Here is a 23,646-nt window from a genome sequence, read left to right as displayed (position 1 = left end):
TGATATGGTGAAAAATATTTACACAAAAAAGGTTTAGTGGGGCTCACCTATTTGATGGTGTAATTAGGGAAGTGATATATTCACCCCTTTAGAAGTAGAGCTAGCTGTTGAGCGAGTAGAATAGTTGGATGTCCAACGATCCTAGGATATGATAATTTCCCAGCCCCATGCCCCCTATCTAGTAGTCAATCCCAGGACATGGTAATGTCCCAGCCCCAGTTTCTCATTAGCCTAAATCCTACCGATTACAATCTCTCATGCAATCAATGATCAAATAGGCTCACATATGTACAGTTTTGGATTGGCCCACGTGTCCAATTCAGAGCTTAGTTTAGCCAAAGCCACTCCAATCACGTTCCTCCCCAAACCCCTTGCTCTATTCCTCCAATGCCACAATTCCTCCACAATCAAATCCCTCAACATAGCTCTCTCTCCCCGCACTCAAATCCCACTCCCAAATTGAACGTGTATGGCTTTTTGCTTGTTGGGTTCTTGTTATGAGCTGAAGGAGACGAGGGAAGAGGCAAAAAAAGGGCGTATGAGAGGGTTTGGAGCTTTGTTATGAGGGTTTTTTATCTGGTTTTTTTAGTCTCAATTTGGGAGCTTTGCTTGGCTGAGACCATGGTGGAACAGGTTAGTAGCTTCTCGTAATGTTGTTTATTTTGATTTTATATTTCTGTTTTGCATATGGTGGATTGATTGTACTGTAATGTATTAAGTAACAAGATCTTATTTTGCTTCTTGTTTTGCTATTTGGATAAATTCTGTCCATTTTCTGGTTTATTGAGTATACCAACATTTTTATTTTTATTTTTTTTTGCATAAAGTAGTGCATCAATCCATGGTTGTGAAGGATTTTTGCCTTGCAAATGATAGCCCATTTCTCCAATGCGTATATAGTGTTAAATATCTAGAAAAATAATGGCTATTTGTGTTTCTTGGTTCATCATCCTCGCCAATTTATAAGGGATATACAAACCCTCTAGGAGATTATTAGATAAGTTCAATATGGGGACTGTATCGAGTCACAGTCTTCAAATCTGAATTGTTTAATATTTCCTATCAATTAGTTCATGGGGAAATGGGTTTCTGTCATTAAGTAAAGAGGAGGCCTTTCTTAGTGTTTGCCATGCTCTTTGTTGTGAAATTGATTTGGGCTTGAAACTCTGTTGACCACAATTGTAGACCTTTTCTTCCATGGAAGTATTGATGAAGCAAGGTAGCCCTCTTCCTGTCAGCAATGTATGTGGATTTTGACTTCATAAGTACAATGCTCTCATGTCAATTTGCTAAACAATATCTCCAATATATGCCAAATTTCCTTATCATTCTCCTTACTGTCTCACTATTATCTGGTCCTCGAAACTGAAATCTAAACTAGGGCAATCCAATTCCAATTACTTCAGATTTCCCAATAATTGTGTGGAGTAAAATATGACTTTCTGGCTATTTGCAACCACAACCAGATTTGAGGATATAGAAATATGATGCAATACAATTCATCATTTTGTATATCTCAATAGCAGACAGACAAGAATAAATCAACTATTAAAGAAAGAAATTACTTGATTTATGATTTTGGGATAGAGTTGCCTCGCCATAAATCTCCTCCCCCTTTTCTTTCCTCCATTCTGCAAATTTGTGGGCTAATACCTCAGTATTTATTTTCAGTTCTTGTAATCATATGATTTTTAAATGGATATTACAGTAGGCTCTTTAATATATATATATATATATATATTGAATGGTCCTCTCTAATAATTTAGTGACACAGAAACCCTGCAATCTCCTCTTATTGAACTTAATATCATAATATTGATTAATACATCAATCGAAGAAAGGAAGTATGGTGTGAATCTCATACTTTCTTAGTATTGTTAACAAAGAGATCACATGCAAATTACAAAGAAAATGTTCGACTGATAATGGGTGGAATGCTACCAATTAGGACATTGAATGGGAAATTGGTGAAGGGTGGAATGTTTTTAAGTTATAATCAGATTCTTTGGTTGCATGCTGCACTTTAAGTCAGTATTTATATGGGATGTGGGAGGTGCCTCTCCTTTCCTTCTCCCTCTCTCTGATGCTCTTTTGTTTTTACTTTGCAGGTGAACTGAAGTTCTAGGTGCCATACTTGATCTTTTCAGCAATCCAGAAATCAGGTAAAAACTAAAAAGCCATGGATACTCTCCTGAATTGATTTCAGAATATTAGATTGGTTTTTGACTTTTTTGTAGATATGTGGGTGTTGTCCATTGCTTATATTGTATTTGATCTATTTCTGGGTGTCGTATTTGATCTATTTCTAACTTTTTTGAATGGTATTGATCTATTTCTCATTGCTCATTTGTTCATTGCCATTAAATCATAGGTTCATATATAGCATGGTTTATTACTTGTCTGAGCCCATTAATGGCCGGTGGCTAACCAATCATTGTTGCATGTCAAACAATCTATATTTACATTATGTTTGAATTCATTCTTTTTCACATCTAATACATTTTTTATTCTGGAAATGCTCCAACAGATTCTTGTCTAACTGTTTCAACAAGGGACGCCTCATTGGATCTATGTCACCCAACGGCATTTATAATTACTTTAATTTTGCACTTTTCTGTGTCTCTATAAATGCGGTTGGATGACGTGGATTTAATGGGCCCTTGGGGCTTGGTTTTTGCTATGGCACCCTTCAGCTTAGCATTCTTCTGAAGGATGAACCCCTTCATCAAATAGATCCATGATACAAATCGCCATTGTGGTTCTTTTCCAAACCCGCTTATAGTTAACTAAACACTTTTTGAGCCCTAATTGGAAAACTCTTGATATACAAAGTAAAATGGGAGTAAGAGACAAATATATTAGAGGGTTAAGATCAATTAAATCCATGCTGAATAATCATGTGCTAAATGACAGAGCTTGCATCATGATATGAATCATTAGATTATGCTATAAATAGAGTATGCCAATACTTTATGAAGAGCTTAACTGAGTAATGAAACAATCATGTAAATGAATTTTCAGAAATAAAATAGGGTTGTTGTTGTATCCATCCATCAGAATCGATGAAAGATATGTTAGCAAATTGCTCTAGCTCCGCATTAGTGAGATACTTTCCCCACTTCACTCTCCCTGAAAGGTTGGAACCTGCTCCAGTGCACCCATTCTCTACAAATGTTAAAGTATCCCTGACAGAAACCAATGCATAATTTCTCAGTTGAGATCGTTAGTTTAATCGCACAACCGATAAAGAACATAAGGAGAGAGATCTTACATATGTGCATCGGCGTCATGAGGATCCCATCCAGCGGGAATGATAACATCATACATGACTGTTTTGTAAAATATAACTCTTGCAAAACCTACCCATGGTCTTCCAAGGTACACCTTACCAGTACCATTTATCGTACAGTACTTGAACACAAAACCATTTGGATCAGTTGCCTTCATCCTGCCTTGAGTTGTTATATAATCGTACTTTAATGACGGTGTCGAAACCAAATTTATATTTAGTTCACACAACTGCATCACAAACACGATATTAAAGTTCACTAATAGCAGGCATGATTACTATCTTTATGTTATAGTTTGTAAAGTAGAAGACTATCCGGTGTGAGCTGCTATGATATGCTCTACTAATATAGCTCTTTTATTTGAGATTTGTTTCTATTTTTAGTTATAATTGTATCCTAAATGTGGAGATGTCCACATCAACAAATAGCCCACCTTTATAGCTGCGCTTAGGGCACTTAGAAAAACCCTAATTTTTATCTTATATGTGGAGACGTCCACATCAATATATATCCACATTAACATATAGCCCACCTACAATAGTTATCCGAGACTTGCTATTTATAGTAATCACATCCCACCTTTAGATCAATCCAACTATAGATATCTTAGTGTACCTCATAAATAGATCTGGCCAAAGCCAAAGATAAAGTCGATGGAGCCTTCGATTCCTGAAATAACGGCGGCCCAACATATCGCCCAGTGTATCTTGAAAGCCGATAAAACTGCAGTTGTAGAAAGACGATTTGTCGCCTACATCAGTGCGGCTACAGCTTGCTTTGCAACATTTTTGGTCAGCCAATTATCATTGTATGTGTTCTGTTAAGGCCAGAAGTTGATAATAATTAGTAAAAAGCATAATCATGCTACAAAAGAAAATCATACGATACTAGTAGATGTGTGCATATTTGGAACTCTAATCTTGGCCATAGCGAGAGTTTGCTCTAAGTTTTTCATTGGCGGTCTGACCACCAGTACATTAATAATTTTAACTGGCGGTCATTAAATAAATGTCGGTAAATAAAGATACAATGGGATTAATGATCACCTGTGATTCACTATGGCGGAAAAAGGGATTAATTTATTATTTTTTTGGTGGGGTCTCCTTTTGTCAAATGAAAAAAACATACTTACCGTCAGTCTATTTACTACTGGCCAGTAATTGTATATCTTTAGGAGCGGTTTACATGACCGTTGGTAAACGTTTGCCGGTAAATCTCCAATTTCTTGTAGTGAGATTTCTAAATAAATGTGGGGTAAAAGGGATTTTTTTTTCCTTTTTTCTTATATCTTGCTGAGTTAAAGGCAAGGTTCTATGTTCTCCTCTTGTCACTAATTTTTCATATTATAGAAGCTTTAGGTGCGAAAAATAAGTTGTTTCACCTTGAAGGTTATAGATCTGGCAACGAAATTATCTGCATTAACACGGAAGGTGGCACTCTCCTTTGTGTTAATGGAATCACCCCAAGCAATTGTCGTATCACTGGCCGCATGTCCTTCGAGCAGAATGAATGGTTTATCCTTAGAGATTGTAACCTTCTCCCTATATACACACACATATTAACATAAATATATAAAAGCAAAAATTGGACTCATAACCAAAATATCTTGTGCAAACAAAGAAATGATAACAAATAGTAATTAAGTTAGGTGATTACTGATAAAGCCCAGGATTAACTTTTATACGAATCCACTGATTATTATTTGCCAGAACTGAATTGATGGCTGCCTGAATTGATCTGAACTTTCCTTGGCCGTTGATATCTACAACAATGGTATTCGCAACGATTGAGGCACCTTCTACATGGGTCCAACTTCCAAAACAGAACAAAGTAGAGAGCAATAGGATAAAACAAGGTAGCACAACAACGCCCATTTTTAGTGTACTTCTATCACTCATGATAGCAAGAAATCTGTCCAATAACTCATAGAAAGAAGAAAAATAAGGAATATACACTCAGAATACCATTCACTAACTTCTACATCACATGTTCTTCTACTTGATTATGGGTATTTATATATAAAATAGAACAAAGAAGCATCATGATAGCAAGTAATGACTTTTTTTTTTTTTATTCCAAAATAAGCAATATAGCTCTAATTTTTTATGTTTAGAAAGTCAGGCAAACCACGTATTCCGATTATATACAAATTTAGTGGAAGATATTTATGTTCCTAAGGTTAGAAGATATTTAATTGCTACAAAGAATTTTATACTAGAAAGTATTAAACAGGTCAAGGGCAGTATAAGTGTATTATGTGTATTGAGAGAGGGAACATTTTTTGCTCTATTACTTAAAGAGAGAGAGAGGACGCATTATTTATGTTTGTGAGAGAGAGGATGCATTATTTGTGTATTAGTCGTTTTGATCGAGGGGACCTTTCTTGTCTATTTGTTAAGGGAGAGAGTAAGATTTTTAAGGCCTATATATGTAAGTAGGGATTTACTAAGCCAATTTCGCGGGGAAGACATTTCGCAACTGGCTTTTTCACGTGAGAATCGACACTCAGGTTAACATTTTGGAAGATTTTGTCCTACTCAATTAATATATTTGAGGTGGCTATTCTCACTTGCAAAAAAGCCAGCCATGAAATAGCTTTCCATGAAATTTGCTAGCAAGTCCCATTTAAAGTATAAGATTTTAAATAACGTGCGCGGGGTAAGTCATGGGAATGCCACATTTCCACTAATTTATATAGCATGGATAGATTTTTAATAATATGCATTATCTCGTATTATCCTTTAATTTTAATACGGTGGCAGGGGTCCACGTAACCCCAGCTTACCTATCTATCTATCTATATGTGTGTGCATTCACTTAATTCAATTATTTGTACATACAATATTTAATGACAATATACAATCATTTAAATATCAACTCCATATGTCTGATACGAGTTTATGTATGGTGTCCAAGCAATCAAGGTGCCATCCTTGATATTTGATCTAAAAACAACTGAGTTTTTAAGAGGCGGCTGTTGAACCAATTATCAATTATGGTACTTTTGTGATTTTTTCGTACCCCCATCATGTCCATGTACAATTTAGCCTAGTAAATTTTTGAGGTCTTAAATAAAGTTAGGGGTTTACATGCATGACATCCCACACACTTACATTAAGATAGCTAAATCCTTACACTTGCAGGGATTCCAAATAAATTTATGAAGTAAACATTTGGCTCTCTTTAGAAAAATATGCAACAATTAGGCCATGTTTGGATTGAAAGAAAATATTTATGTATGCATATATGTGTGTATTTGATGAAAACATGGTCTTACATGACGAAGATGAAGCCACGGAAGAGTACTTGAATCAGAGGGAGCATCCTAAAACCCTACGAAGATCCGAAAGACTGAAGATTAAAGCTGCAAAAGAGAGAAAGTGGTCGTTTTTGCATTGTTGAGGGCTTGTATTAGGATTGTAATATAGACAAATAGCTATTGCTCGTTGCATTTGGCATTGACATGTGGCATGCCATGTCATCAGTCCAACTGGACTTGAGCCGTCCTCGATTCAAAGCTTTTGTTCTTAGTTGTGTCCCAGCAAATCAACTAGATAATGAATTAGACATTGGATAAAATCTTGTACTGTTCCTTCTTAGATTCAAACCATTTTCTTTGTCACAAAACTATTGGATGGATTCTGTTCTGGAAACACTTCTTTACTTGACTGTCATTTCACAGGATCAGTTTTTATTCATTGGTTTTTAGTTCTACACTACAGTTAGACTACACAATTCACAACTCTGTTTTCGTCTTCTGAATTTCCTTTCTTCAATTACTCTGAAAATGAGACCACTCAATTGAGAAGATGTGGGATACATCAGACTCAAACAGTCACATAGTGTTGTTCTTGTGTTCTTACTCAAATACATGTATATTCTACGTCTAACATCACAACGTAGGCACTTCTAATGTCTTTCTTTCCAAGTGCTTAAAACACACAGAGAGATACGCTGCTTCAATTGTTGAGAGTTGAGTTTCTCCACTAAATTTTGAAACTATGTGAATGAATTAGATTCCTATGGTGAGAATTTCTTCTTTTTGTGTCCGAACTACCTAATCCATAGTATAGTTTTAAAGACTTTGTTAATTTTGATTAATTTATCCTTTAGCAACAGACCAAGAGTCCATTGAATGCTCCAAGGTGAAAAAAATATCTATCGCTATGCGGTAGGAGACTAGGTTACTAGTTATTTGGGATTTTTTTCTTTTTGGAAAACCGGTGTTGGGTTTCTTAATTTATTTGGATTTTGCTTCCTAAGTATAGTAGGATTAGTATCTTTCTTTCTTTTCTTTCCACTAGGATTAGTATCTCATTTTTTCATCTTAAGTCCATGGGAAGTTTTACTTTTTTATAGCTTTAGTTTTCTATTGTTGTTAGTCTCTTAAGTAGGCAATAGTTATAACATGGCTATAGCTAGTTAATTTTGTATGATTTAGTTTCTTTTTTTTTCTATAACTATAAAAGTGTGTACGTACGTGAAAAGGAATGAATATTGAAGAAAGCAAGAAATTCTCTCTCTCTCTCTCTCTCTCTCTCTCTCTCTCTCTCTCTCTCTCTCTCTCTCTGTGTGTGTGTGTGTGTGTGTGTGTGTGTGTGGATCTAGGGTTCTTCTTCCTAGTGGATTCAAGGGCGTACTTTCAGATCGTATGCTTCGGCTGTGATTTTTTTTTTATCCGTTGCGTCATGCTATTCATGCCCTTATTGTTAGCTGTATTTTTAAGTTTATCATCTACCTAAAGACTTAGGTCTCTATAACATGGTGATCTGATGAAAATTTATGATGTTTGGAGTTGAAAACCGATATGAATATGATGGTAGCTGATTTTTTTAGTAACGGGTTAAGAAAAAAACAGACCGACTAGATCTAAATAGTCATCTTTTATTGGTCTTTGGTGTGTTCAGCGTAAGTTAACGGTTTGCATGGGATCTATAAGATCTCATACTCTTGAAATTGCAACTCACTTGGGCCTTGAACGTATATGAGGTGCACTGTGATCTTAGCTTACATGTTATTTTTACTTGCTGCCTGTTTCCAATAAATGTTCATGTTAACATTTAGGCCATGTTTGGCGACAATGAAAATTTTTTCATGGAATACTAGTTTATCAAGTGGTGAGAGGGGTGGAGGAAGAAAATAGAGGCGGCATGTATTAGGAATTTTGTATCTTTAGGAAAGTTTGTGTGTCGTTATTTAGAAGTCCTAGAGGATATTAAGGTGGAATTGATCTCTTGGGTGAGGAGTAAAAGGAAACTTCCGTATGGTGTGGGGGATTTAATACGGAATAGACGAATGTTTGAGGATCAAGAAAGGTCGATGGGGAGAATTGCTACGGACATTAAGGTGGAATTGATCTCTTGGGTGAGGAGTAAAAGGAAACTTCCATATGGTGTGGGGGATTTAATACGGAATTGGTGGGCAATAATTTGGGAAAGAACAATTTGAACTAAATCCAAACCAAAATGGATGGCTCCGCCGGTGGGATGGCTTAAACTGAACTTTGACGGAAGCTCTGTGGGTAATCCGGGTATGGGAGGGATCAGAGGCCTAATTAGAGATAACAACGAAACGGTCATTATGACTTATTCTGGACCAGTAGGCCAGTACGATGCAAATGAGGCCGAAATCAAGGCCCTACTATTCGGACTGCGGTGGACTTATGAGAAAAATTTGAGATCTCTGATAGAGGGTGACTCAACGAATGCTGTTGGATGGCGCAGGGTAGTTCGCCGGGACCGTGGCACCTTCAGAACATATTAGCCGAAGTGCTTGATCTCATTAAGGTCTTACAACCTCGTATTGAGCACCGGTGAAAAACAGCTAATGAGGAGGCGGATGTTCTTGCCAAATCAGGGGTGCAAAAGGACAAGATCATAGTTACCACAAGTCTTGTTGATACATCTCGTTGAAATTTGTATTGGGGTCTTTTCTCAAATTACCATCTATGATGTACTCTGATTTATCCGCTTTTGTATATTGGCGGGGACAACTCGTCCCAACCATTCCTTAATAAAATTATCATCTTTCAGAAAAAAGAACACTTGTAATGTTTGTATACTGTAATCTCAATGGTTTCTTTATTAGAAAAACAGCAGGTTGAATATAGAAACAAACTCCACGGTAGGGGATTCTATACTTGGCAATCCCATTGAAATGGGATCTATTATTATACTTATTTTTAGATCTTCTTGCATCAATGAATATCTTTTACATGGAATAAGAGCAATTGCCCGGGGTTCAAAACTCCACATGCAATGGCCAACCCAAAAGAGGGGCCACACGTGAGGGGGAGTGTAAAAGTAAAAAAGATTAAATAACCCCTTCTCCAATAGCTTAAGCTTTTGGAGTAATTGGTTGTTTCATAGCATGAGTGAAGAGAGGGTTACAAAAGGCTGAAAAGCAAGGAAAAGAACTTTAATCAAAATACAAAATTTTCCCTTGTTTTTTACTCACTTCTTACCCTCTCCTCAGTCATGTCATCAATCGTGCACCACACTACAGAATTTGAAGGATTAAAGTAAAGAACAAAACCTGATTACTAGGCTTGAGAAGCTTTTGATGTCTATCATGAGCTCCAAACCTTCTTTTGAATAGACTTTTTCTACCTCCTTCCAGATGACAAGTAAGAGTGCTAATAACAAAATCACTATCATTCAATTCAACCTCTGCTTCTCATCTTTTCAATTGGCCCATTATTAGTAAAACTTATTCTTATAGGGCTATGTATGCCCTGCTTAGGTACTGCAAAAAAGGCTATGTATGTACGTGCTTCTATTTATCTTCATATTATAAAGCCAAAATCTAGGAAACAAATCTTTAAGGACAAGTTCTTGATATTGTTGCTTAATATGCACTACATATCTTGCAAACGAAGGATATTTTTAAGCAGTGGACATTTCTAAATTCAATTTATTTCCTTATGTTGGTTCGAGGGAGATTTTTACATATCATGTCTTGCAATTGTGAGCTCCACTCAGAAAAGCAAATGAGCTTATTTTAGCATTTAAATGGAATCATATTTTGTCATACTAAAGAAAGAGTCCAAAACTGGATAAAAAAATAGTTTGTCTTACTATTCTTCCAGACGGTATTTGCTTGGCAAGTTCACATAAATCCCTTTCGGGGCTAGCCTTTGCACGTGAGAACATCCACATGTTGATTTTTGGCAGATTTTGTCTTACTCGTCTAAGGGGGTTATGCTTACGAACGGAAGTCCCCTTTCCTTCACATGACACACTAACTCACAAGCTTCTAGGGTAAATGAGTTCACCATACTGTCCCATACAAGCACAGCTAGTTCATACGCCATACCGAAAGCTCCAAATCCTTATGAATGACTATGCTATCTCATATAAGTGCAACTAAAGCACATGTTGAACGAAGCATCACTGGTACATATGAACTCGTCATACTGTCCCAATCCGACATAACTAACTCACATGCTAAACTAGGCATCCCTGGTGCTCACAAGTTCAATGTGCTATCCTTCTAGTTATTTGTCATTGATGTCTAATATCCGCACTTTAAATTATAAGGGTATCAAAATCTTCAACTTTTACCAAAACTATCTCCAAAATTCTGACATGTTACTAGTTAATTCATTCGTGTTCAAATAAATATTTCTCATCCTCAATTCAATTGTATCTGTTTCAAAATTCAAATCTTTTACTTTTCTATCAAGACAATCCGCACATTCATATTGGGTAGCAATTCAATCCATTCAAAGTCTAATACAAATTTCTCATTTTCACATCGATAGATCTGTGGTTGTCTCCTTATCTCCTATTCTAACGAAGGAAGATTTGCACAGAACCAAGGTTTTAAATTTCGATTGAAATCCGAAATTTCAGGTTTCAGTCGAGACCGAAATCGAAATGCTAATTAATCGAAACAATAATTTATTTCGATCACTTATCTCGAAATTTTGTCCGAAATTTAAGGGATTTTACCCAAAATCTGGATTCTAGATAATTATTTAATATTATCCCGAAATTTCAGCCGGAATTACCAAAATTTCAGCTGAAATTTCAAAAATTTCGATCGAAATCACGTACGAGATAAAATAGGCGTTGAAAGATGTTAGATTCCGTCCGAAATTTTGAAATTTCGGCTGATATTTCGGTTTCGATGTGTACCGAAACACATTCCGAAACTGAAATTTAAAACCTTACACACAACTGATCTGTCTTCACGTGGTCTTACCATAAATTGTATTTCTCAAATCTAATTCTAATAAATCAATAATAATAAGTGATTCCTACGCTTCTTCGAACCCACTTCAGAACTCCATGTTTTCCCAAAGATTAAGATTCGAGATCAAATCGTCTATAACATCCTTTCACTTCGACTCTGATGGCATAGAGGATCACATCTTACACGTTGATTTAACTAAATTCATCCACTACCTTGTGTAGCATTCGCCAAATCATTCTCTAACATTTGTAGACGAGTCATATTTTTATTGTTAAGCAATCCATCAACGGTAATCCAAATCTCACTCGCCAATTTACACCCAATGATGTGCTCAAACAAGTCATGAGAAATAGACCATTTCAAGAGAAATTCGGCCTTAGCATTCGCCATCCTTCATGTCTTTAATATGTCGGCATTTTCTTGTGTATCTTCCGGAGCTATAATGGAATTACCACAAACAACCTCCCATAAATCTTCTCGCACTTGATAAGACTACACGCATGTTCTCCATATCTTGTAATTTGATTGATTTAGTAACTCAATGCCAAGTCCACTAACCCTTCCACTCATATCCATCTTCCAAGCACCGATGGAACTTATTCAGCAAGGAAATCTTGACAAGCACCAACTACCACCCTTGTGGTTCTGATACCATATAGAGAAAGACGATTTTCGCAACTCTTGAATATCCTCTTCTCAAATAGTGAAACCGAAGTTTACACTAGCCTAAGATCAACAACTAAAGTAGAAGAAGAACAATGCCAAAACAAGATGTGCTTCAATATATATGAGAGAAAAACAAAACTACGAGTAGACAAGGCTTCAAGAGAAAGCTTTGAGAGGAAAGCTTCAAGAAGAAAGCTTCAAGACAGAGACACAATATGGGACAAGTTGGCCTTTGCTTCAAACACTACCTTGCACACAATAAAGCTTCAATGAAGGTCTACACAAGAGAAGTTCAATGGAGGACTACACGAGAGCTTCAATGGAGGACTAGCTAGATAGTGGAGAATATCTACAAAATGGAGTTATGAGAATAGGCTGAGTCAAAAGGAAAGTAGAGAAGCAATGACATTGTTAAGTGATAGTGGGTATGGGAAAGTGGAGACTTTAATGCTTAGAGAAGTGGTGGGTTTAGAGTTTCAAGTGGAGTTTGAATTTGAAATAGGGTAGTGGGAAAAGATGGAGCAAACATGTGTGGCTCACACATGTGCAAGCTAGGGGAAAATGACCAACATGCCCATGGATACAAAAATACAATTTTGTCCTCACTACATCTCTCAAAATAAAAATAAAATAAAAGCTACCCAAAAATACGCTTTAAAATTTAACATATAGATCAGAAATCAAATAACCAAAGTAAAGGAGAATATTCTTTCCATTAAGATTTCAAGGTAAGTATACCTGAACTCAAAGATGAAATGCTTCCCAAACACTATTGAACATATATGCTGTCATGACCATGGTTTTAAATTTCAACCGAAATCTGAAATTTCGGACCGAAACCGAAATTTTCCGAAATTCAGTTTTTCGCCATTTACCAAATTTCGGACATAAATTTTCGGTAATTTCTGTCTGAAATTTTGATTTAATGGCATTATTTATTTATTTTTAAAAAGTGTTACAAACCTTCGTCAGAAATTTCGGTTCGAAATTTCGAAAATTGGGTCCGGAATTTGGAACCAAATTACCAAATTTCGGTTTTCGTTGGGGTACGAAACGGTTACTGAAACCGAAATTTTAAACCATGGTCATGACTATACTATTACTTCATCATTTTGTTATTACTGACTGTTATTGTTATACATCATATTCTTTGATAATAGTTTTACATCATATTCTTTGGTAGTAATTATACATTATATTCGTGTATCTAATTTAGATTAATTTTATTATTTACAAGCATTATTTTACTCATAGATTAAACATAAATAAAATTTTAATTTATTTGAAGAAAATGCATATAGACACACTAAGAGTGGACTGCATAACTCTTTTTTTTAAAAATTAATTGTGTACTTCGAGATGGCAGGGATGAGACCCTGCCACCTCGATCTCCACAGTACTTAGCTTAGTGGGGCATAATAGGACACTCCGACGGACGATCCGAATTAAAATGGATCGTGATCATGATGTGGAAAGTAGGATCTGAAGAACAATCCGAATCCGATCCGACCGATAATGAATTTGAATGGATCGTGATTGTGACATGGGTGGATCCGATCCGAAGTGGATCCGTTGACATCCCTACACCATAGGATGATCCAAACCGTCTATTAGATGGACCACAGCCTAAATAAGTTGTGCCCCAAAAATCATTTCCATAGGTTGATCCAAACCCTCCGATCTATAGAGGGACTAAATATTAGAGGGTTGATCCTAATGAAATATTTGTTGGCGGGTTCTTCTCAATAAAAGCTGGTTCAGGTGCATTCCCATCTATCATAATGAAATATTTGTTCTTTGTTTATAGGAAGGTTGAATTTCTTTCCATTTTGGTTACTGTGATCTGTGATTATGTTGTAGTTATAGCTGTGGTAATGCATTCTTATTTATGTAATTATGGTTCTTGTATAGGAATCATGTGGAAAATGCTGTTTCATATGTACTAAGATTCAGTCACAAAGAAATTAAAGTGAGGATTATTCACTCTTATTGCATTTTCGATGATATCTCTTTTAATTTCTAGAGGTCAACCATCTATGTATTCAATACCACTTTAAATGCACTTCCACCTACTGATATATACACAGCCATCCACTTATATACACATGCATCTTTATATCTATCTAAACAGTTTTGTTAAAGTACTGTGCTAGCCCTGCAAGTGGGTGTTTGGTTCTATGAAATAATGTTGTATTTTCTACAACTTGAAAATAAAGATCATGTCATTACAATTTGGTCAGACTTTAAAATCAATGATAATTCACCATTCAGAAAAAAAAATCAATGATAATTCTATCATTCTTGAAATTTAAAAAGATCATGTCACTATCATTAGTGTATATGGGGAGTCCTCAAAATAGAGGAATTTTCCTTCCAAGTTAATGGACTTCCACATGCAGATAGATCTAGATCCTCTTTACCCATCTTTATATTTCTGAATAGTTTTGTTAAAATTAGATGCTGTGGTATCCCTGAACCATCCCTTAAAAAAGATTACTGGATTTTATAATTTATGTGGGTGCGCCAGAGATTACCGGATTTTACACAATTCTGAACCATCCCTTAAAAAAGATCAGTTTTATTAGGGTTTCTTACTTTGGTTTTTGAATGGCTTGACAATTGGATAGCTTCTGGTGGAATTTTTTTTTTCTCTTTCCAGTTCTCTGGGTATTCGGGTTCAATTCACGGTTTTATCAAGTGTAAAGGTACTGCTTCATTGGTTGACTTCCAATGCATGGTGCTCTCGGTTTTGCTTTGAAAAGCATGAAAATTTCATTGATGCATTCATCAGTTTAGTTAGCATGAAATCATTACATGGTTTAAATGGCTTACACTTCAATTATATGTGGATTAATACCTAAGAAGCTGTGCATGCAGAACATTTTTAGAAATGTAGTTGTGATTTGTGATTTTTACTATCTAAAAAGTGATCCTACGTATTAAAATGGCATGATATTCTTAAATATTTCACATGAGTCCCTAATTATTCTTCAAGTAGCAGCAGACTTGAATTTTTAAACATTTGTTGACATGTTCAATAGTTTTGCACTACAACAAGGTTGTTATATAGAATAAAACTGAAATCCTTATTTTTTGTTTGTGTTTTGGTTAGGTTTTTTAATGATTCTGTAATCTGTTCCTTGATGTAGGCTAGGGCTGTTAGTATTTTAATACTAAAAATGAAAAGACATTTGCTTTTGCAACAGATTCCTTTTTCTTTTGAACTTCCCACCCAAAATTTGAAGGTTTCAAATTGATTCTCTCTCTTGTACTTTTCCCACTAAAAATTTTGAATCCTTTGGAGTGTGCTCTCTTTTCACTTGCAAAAGTTTAGTCCTAGATGGGAAAGTGAGAAAAATTCTCCCATCCATATAAGAGGGAGTGTTGAGACAAGGCTTGAGCCTTTCAAGGGCATTCAATTTGGTTGCCTTGGGAATTTTACAAAGAGAACCAAGAACAAATTAAAACACACACACACACACGCGCGCGCGTGCCGAGCCGAGCTGCGCCGTGTCGGGTCCGGGCGTGGACGTGGGCGGGTTGGGTTTGGGTTTTTCCTAAACGTAATGATCTTTTTAAACACGAAGGGTTGTGTCTTTTAGTTTCTTTTCTAAAAGGAATTATTATTTTCAAACCCAACAGTCATGTCCCCTAAATCTGACCGTTAGATAGATCCTTATTAACATTTAAAAACTTACTTAACGTTTAAGGGATGTGTCCATACGTTTTAAAGGATGCATTTACTATTTTAAAGTGTACTTTACTTTTTTTAAAAGGTGTCTTAAACAGACATGTTTAGTCTATAAAAACAGATGATTACCAACGATTTTACATACACTATCTTTATCTGTCTTCTCTCTCTGTTCTTAACAGAACATTATTTTTTATTGTTCTTAACAAAACATTGCTTTCGTTCCCTCTGTTGTTAACAGAACAGGATTATACCTATAGTGTTCTGTTGTTTTCTTCCTTCTCTGTTTTATTATAATTGTTGGGCATTCGGAGTGTTCGCCGTTTGGTTCGGATTTATCTGATCGTGCAGTTCGGATAAATAGCGACGGTGCGTCGGGCTGTTGTATCCTGGGGGTGATTGTGTTCGAATCTGTTGCACCGGAGGTTTTTCCGCTGAGGCGCAAAATCACCTTAAAGAGAGCGACTTAGTCCGTGCCTCATCTCGCCACATCGAAAAGGTTACATCTAATCATTTATTTTCTGTTTTTTCCAGAAAATTCAGAAATCAGGTACGCCACAATTTTATATGTAGAGAAAAATTTCACAACAATTTTAAGGTGATTTCCGTTTCTGTTTTCCTCTTTCTAAAATATGGCATCCCATGATGAGCTTATGTCTGATTCTTCAAATCCGAACAAGCCTTTTCGATTCAGTGGTGCTAATTTTAAGAGATAGAAGAAGTATGCTACAGAAGAGGCTGGGTCTAAGAAATATGTGGTTAGTAAGTATTTCAGATATTATATGGTGGATGAGAAGACGGTGATTTCTCAACCCCACGAGTTGCAAAAACTTGTTCACGACATTCTTGTAGAAGGAATGACTATAAGTGAACAATTTCAAGTTGCAGCCGTGATTGACAAATTACTCCCTTCTTGGAAAGAATTTAGAAATTCCCTTCTTCATAAAACTAAAGAACTATCGATGGAGGGTCTTCTTGTTCGTCTTCGGATAGAAGAAGAAAACCGTAACCAGGATAAGAAAGAAGGGAATACTGAAAATGTAACTAATGTGAATGCCATTTCTGAAGTTAAGAACCAAAATCAGAAACCACAAGTGAATCTAAAGCCCAAAAAGAAGCTGAAGAAAAAGCAACAGAACCAAAACCGAGGTACCTTCAAGCGTCAGAACCAAAACACAACTTCTGGAAAGAATGACTATTCCAAAGTTGTGTGTTATATTTGTGGTCTCAAAGGTCATATTGCACGGATGTGTCGACGTAAGAAGAATGCGCCAGCCCCTCAAGCCAACGTGACAGAAGAGCCACTTGTGGCTATGATCACTGAAGTTAATATCGTTGGAGGATCTGAAGGGTGGTGGGTTGACACTGGTGCGTCTCGTCATGTGTGTTTTGACAGGAAGTGATTCAAGACGTATGCTCCTGCAGATAATGAGAATAAGGTGCTTCGTGGGGACTCGCATACTATAAAGGTACTCGGTGTTGGGGACGTTGAGCTTTGCTTCACTTCAGGGCGGAAATAGATGCTAAAGGATGTTCTTTCATACTCCAGACATGAGGAAGAACTTAGTTTCTGGTTTTCTTCTTAACAAGATTGGTTTTAAACAAACCATAGAGTCTGACCAGTATATTATAACCAAGTTTGGATCATTTGTTGGTAAAGGATATGCATGTGCTGGAATGTTCAAACTGAATGTTGAAATAATGAATGAAAGTGATTCTTCTGTTTACATGCTTGTGTTAATTCATGGCTTGCTAGGTTGTGTCATATAAACAGAAAATATGTACATAACATGAGTGTACTAGGTATGATTCCTAAAGTAGTATTAGAAGACTTTAAAAAATGTGAAACATGTAGTAGGGCTAAAATTTCTAGAAAACCTTTCAAAAGTGTTGAAAGGAATTCAGAACTTTTAGACTTAGTCCATAGTGACATATGTGAATTAGATGGTATCTTGACCCGTAGTGGTAAAAGATACTTTATAACCTTGATAGATGATTTTTTTAAGTATACAATCATCTATTTAATTAGACAGAAGAGTGAAGCCTTAAAAATGTTTAAGGAATACCTATTAGAGGTTGAAAACCAATTCAATAGGAAGATTAAGAGACTAAGAAGTGATAGATGAGGTGAATATGAGTCATTAGAATTCACTGACTTTGTTAAATCATTAGGAGTTATACATGAAACAACCGCTCCTTACTCCCCCGCCTCAAATGGGGTTGCAGAAAGGAAAAATCGAACACTAGTAGAACTCACGAATGCTTTACTCCTAAGTTCAGGAGCCCCTTCTAACTTATGGGGAGAAGCAATTCTAACTTCCTGCTATGTTCTTAATAGAATTCCTAATTATAAAACTAAAGTCTCACCTTTTGAATTATGGAAAAATAGGAAACCCAATGTGAGTTACTTTAGAGTTTGGGGATGTTTAGCTTATGTAAGACTTCCTGATATTAAGAGACCCAAAATAGGAAGTAGAGTCATAGAGTGTGCCTTTATGGGTTACTCACTTACAAGTAAGACATTAGGTTTTTAGACCTTAATAACAATGTAATAGTAGAGTCTGTGGATGCTGAATTCTTTGAAGATAAGTTTCCTTTTAAATCTAGACATAGTGGGGGTACTGTGACTATTGGAGATAGTGGGGGTACCAAGCCTAGGATTGGGGTAAACCCTGAAGTTGAGATTGAACCTAAGCGAAGTAAAAGACCTAAAATAGCCAAAGATTTTGGCTCTGAGTCTATGTCTTTAGTTTGGAGGGAGATCCTTCTTCTTTAGAGGAAGCTTTGTCCTCTTCAGATGCCGACTTTTGGAGAGAAGCCATCAATGACGAGATAGAGTCATTGATGTCAAACCAGACTTGGAAACTAGTAGATTTACCACCAGGATTTAAGACCATAGGATGTAAATGGCTTCTTAGAAGAAAATTGAGACCAGATGGAACCATAGACAAATATAAAGCCAGGCTTGTTGCTAAAGGCTTTAGACAAAAACAAAATATAGACTTCTTTGATACATACTCTCCAGTTACTAGGATTACATCCATTAGAGTTTTGATTGCAGTGGCTGCAATCCATAATCTGGTAATTCATCAAATGGATGTAAAGACAGCTTTTTAAATGGTAGTCTAGAAGAGGAGATATATATGGACCAACCTAGTGGCTTCATATTTCCAGGTCAAGAAAATAAAGTATGTAAGTTGATGAAGTCACTGTATGGTCTTAAACAAGCACCAAAACAGTGGCATGAGAAATTTGATAATGTCATTATATCAAATGGTTTTAAAATCAATGAAAGTGATAAATGTATATATTATAAGTATTTTGATACTTATTGTATTATTATTTGTTTATATGTGGATGATCTTTTAATTTTTGGTTCAAACTTAAGAGTGATTAAAGAAACCAAATATTTGTTAATGCAAAACTTTGACATGAAAGATCTAGGAGAAGCAAATGTAATTTTAGGGATTAAAATTACAAGAACTGATAGTGGTATATCTTTAGATCAATCTCATTATATAGAAAAGATACTTAAAAAGTATAAGTACTTTGATTGTAATCCTGTATGTACTCCTTTTGATCCTAGTATTAGACTATACTCTAATGAAGGTGAAAGTGTTAATCAAAAAGAGTATGCTAGTATTATTGGTAGTTTAAGGTATACTACAGACTGTAGCAGACCTGATATAGCATATGCAGTAGGTATATTATGTAGATATACTAGTAATCCTAATATAGAACACTGGAATGCTATATCAAGAGTCATGAGATATCTTAAACGAACCATTAATAATAGGATTCACTACCAGAGATTTCCTGCTGTCTTAGAGGGTTTCAGTGATGCCGATTGGAATACTTTGTCAGAAGATTCCAAGGCTACCACTGGTTATGTTTTCACTATTGGTAGTGGTGCAGTTTCTTGGAGATCTAAGAAACAGACTATCATTGCTTAGTCCACTATGGAATCTGAGCTGATTGCTCTAACCTCTGCATGTGAAGAGGCTAGTTGGTTAAGAAACTTTTTATCTGATATACCCATTTGGGAAAGACCTGTTCCTACTGTTTTGATTCATTGTGACAGCACAGCTGCTATTGGAAGAGTACATAATAAGTACTATAATGGAAAGTCGCAACAGATACGTCGGAAGCACATTACTGTGAGAGAGTTGATCTCAAATGGATCGGTCACCATTGACTTTGTGAGATCTGGTGATAATTTGGCAGATCCCTTAACTAAGCCCTTGTCAAGGGAGAAAATCTGCAATACATCGAGGGGGATGGGACTAAAGCCCATTTGTAAATAGTTACCTATGATAGATACCCAACCTAGGGACTGGAGATCCCAAGAACTAGGTTTTCAATGGGAAAAACGAGTCATAGTGTAACTTGTGGACGATCATGCTGATTTCGAGTTTATCTCAATGTCCATCCCTATGGTGTAACCCAAGCATGATATCCTGAAGCGTTTGTAAGGTTGAGTTATTATTCTTAATGAGATCTATAGCTCGTATGAGTGGGATGTCTAGGCTACAGGAGCATCCTTGATAGACTCACCTACATGTTAGCACGGAAGTGGGCCGCTTCCAAAAGAGAAGAGGGCTTATTCTCTTATGCTTACATGGAAACTGGGATGTAGCACATGGCCGTAATGTACGAGCTTTTTTGGAACCAATTGAACACTTTAGTATCATGTGTGTGGTGTACGTCTTTCTGTACCCAAGGATTGTAGTTCAAGACATAGTCACTATCAATTCCTTACAGTTAGAATGCACTAATACTAAGTAAAGGTTCAAGACATAGTCACCTTTATTATACGTGATAATTTTCTGATTGCCTAGCGTTAAGTTTTACTAGTATTTTTTCTATTAAAATAAGTGGGGGATTGTTAGTATTTTAATACTAAAAATGAAAAGACATTTGCTTTTGCAAAAGATTCCTTTTTCTTTTGAACTTCCCACCCAAAATTTGAAGGTTTCAAATTGATTCTTTCTCTTGTACTTTTCCCACTAAAAATTTTGAATCCTTTGGAGTGTGCTCTCTTTTCACTTGCAAAAGTTTAGTCCTAGATGGGAAAGTGAGAAAAATTGTCCCATCCATATAAGAGGGAGTGTTGAGACAAGGCTTGAGCCTTTCAAGGGCATTCAATTTGGTTGCCTTGGGAATTTTACAAAGAGAACCAAGAACAAATTAAAACACACACGCGCCGAGCCGCGCCGTGTCGAGGCGTGGGCGTGGGTGTGGGTTGGGTTTGAGTTCTTCCTAAACGTAATTATCTTTTTAAACATGAAGGGTTGTGTCTTTTAGTTTCTTTTCTAAACGGAATTATTATTTTCAAACCCAACAGTCATGTCCCCTAAATCTGACCGTTAGATACATCCTTAATAACGTTTAAAAACGTACTTAACATTTAAGGGATGTGTCCATACGTTTTAAATGATGCATTTACTGTTTTAAAGTGTGTCTTTACTGTTTTTAAAAGGTGTCTTAAACAGACACGTTTAGTCTATAAAAATAGATGATTACCAACGATTTTACATACACTATCTTTATCTGTCTTCTCTCTCTGTTCTTAACAGAACATTATTTTTTATTGTTCTTAACAAAACATTGCTTTCGTTCCCTCTGTTGTTAACAGAACAGGATTATACCTATAGTGTTCTGTTGTTTTCTTCCTTCCCTATTTTATTATAATTGTTGGGCATTCGGAGTGTTCGCCGTTTGGTTCAGATTTATCTGATCGTGCAGTTCGGATAAATAGCGACGGTGCGTCGGGCTGTTGTATCCTGGGGGTGATTGCGTTCGAATCTATTGCATCGGAGGTTTTTTCGCAGAGGTGCAAAATCAACTTAAAGAGAGCAACCTAGTCCGTGCCTCATCTCGCCGCATCGAAAAGGTTTCATCTAATCATTTATTTTCTGTTTTTTTTTTTCAGAAAATTCAGAAATCAGGTACGCCACAATTTTATATTTAGAGGAAAATTTCACAACAAGGGCTTGGCCACCATTCCTCCCAATCTCATCATGCCGCAGGTTATGGATCCTCTTTTGGGGGTGGATGTGTCTAAGTGATTAGGTTTGTGTATTTTCAGTTTGAAATGTTTTGTTTCCCTTTAAATGCTTGTTTCATTATGGTTTGGTGTGTGTATGCTTAGGTTATGTGCATTTTCTGTTTGATTAGGGTTTGGTGTGTGCTTGTGGTTATTGTTTGGAGTGTATGCTTGTGGTTATGTGCATTTTCCATTCTGTTACCTCTATTCGATGTTGATTTACAACTTCCGTCCATGATATATTATGTCAAACTAAGATCTGGGTCATTTGCTTCGTTGGTAAATTTACTTCTCCACATGTCAAATATATCATACAGAGTTTTTATACGGTGTCTGACCGTCAAGTATCGTGCGAGCAGTATCACGCTTGAGGTTTGATCCAACAGCAGCCCACTTTTTAAGAGGCTGCTGTTGGATCAAATATCAAGGGTGGTACTTCCATCGTACCACCTAAGCGGGACTTGACAGTCTGGCACCAAATGATTTCTCTATTATACAATTAAGATTGATGATGTCAAAAACATGTTCCAAAAAATACCAAGTCCTGACCTCCACAGCTTGTCAAGGGCAGAGAAATACATGAAATTGCCAATTTCATGTACTTTGGCAGAATAATCTAAGAATTTAATTGATGGATTGTGCAGTACTATTTATTCCGTTTCAAGGATCAGAACATTAATGCTCTCTGGACTTTAGAGTTTTCATCATCTTTGCATCAACCAGAAACTCTTTGGTGCATTTCTAATGCCATCATGTTGCTTGTGAACTTTCTCTATGATTGTTTGGATCTTTATAGTTCGAAAATGAATGTAACATCAAAATAGATCAATAATTTTTAAAATACTACAATGTGGTACAAAGAAAATGATGACCGTCTTCATTCTCCAGATCTGATCATTTATCCTCGGTGCAAACCACCATGTCCATAACCTATCAATTGTTATCACCAAAAAGCAACAAAGTCCCAATATGGCTCATCAAACCTTGAACTAAGATTGAGTAGGGCTATTTTATTTTGCATAGACAAGCCACACAGTGTTCTTTCAAGTGATTATCAGAACTTACTGCTCATGGCAGTTGGTCTTCCATGAGCACGTTAGATGAGAGACCTTGCCCCTTCTTCATCATCCGAAGCTTCATGGATTGTTGACTTGAGTACTACAAATCATCTTTCTCATGACTCAAGTAGGATTCCTTCTCCTGTTCCTTATTTTGGTTCTCTCTCTCGCATTGTGTTGAATGATGACTTTTCCATTTCATGCTACACACAGGCATGCTACAGACATAGATACATAGATCATGATCTACACTACCACGTTTTAATAATGACACTGCTCACTTTGTTTTGCCCTTTTGATTGGATGTTGAAAACTAGTAATGCATGTGTTTCTTGCTTATATTAATAACTGGTTAGTGTGTATTCTTTTCATACATCGCTCCAGTAATGCGTGTATCATTTGGTTTTACTTATCAACTTTTTCGTCTTGCAGGCACTTGGGGATAGAAAATGGATCAACCGATTTGGGGACTTTTAAGTTCCACTTGACGTAAAGGAATTGAAAAATGTAACAAGGGGAACTCCAAGAAATCTTTTGACGGTGTTAATTGATGCAATAACATTATGTTATATATGGTTTGAATGCAAACCTCAATGTGGAATGCAAACCTGTAATTTGAATTAAGTGTATGGAGACAATTTTTCAGGAATGCAGACTTGAATTGGATATGTAAATTGAATGGGGTGAATGTATACAGTA

The 23,646-nt window shown here is 36.2% G+C and overlaps 2 long non-coding RNA genes across 2 annotated transcripts; one reads left to right on the top strand and one right to left on the bottom strand.

Moving 5' to 3' along the window:
• On the top strand, positions 1–23,646 carry LOC143850901 (uncharacterized). The gene is made up of 3 exons (XR_013236101.1): positions 1–633; positions 2,109–2,162; positions 23,380–23,646. It is a non-coding gene; the product is annotated as an uncharacterized LOC143850901 (long non-coding RNA).
• Positions 3,987–5,121, bottom strand: LOC143851803 (uncharacterized). The gene is made up of 3 exons (XR_013236514.1): positions 4,947–5,121; positions 4,672–4,831; positions 3,987–4,107 (listed from the first exon to the last, which is right to left on the bottom strand). It is a non-coding gene; the product is annotated as an uncharacterized LOC143851803 (long non-coding RNA).

The sequence above is a fragment of the Tasmannia lanceolata genome, unplaced genomic scaffold (assembly GCF_043159265.1).
Source record: "Tasmannia lanceolata isolate RefF3 unplaced genomic scaffold, GAP_Taslan_0.1 ptg000018l, whole genome shotgun sequence".
NCBI classification, from domain to species: domain Eukaryota; kingdom Viridiplantae; phylum Streptophyta; class Magnoliopsida; order Canellales; family Winteraceae; genus Tasmannia; species Tasmannia lanceolata.
This window is presented reverse-complemented; position numbering and strand designations above follow the sequence as displayed.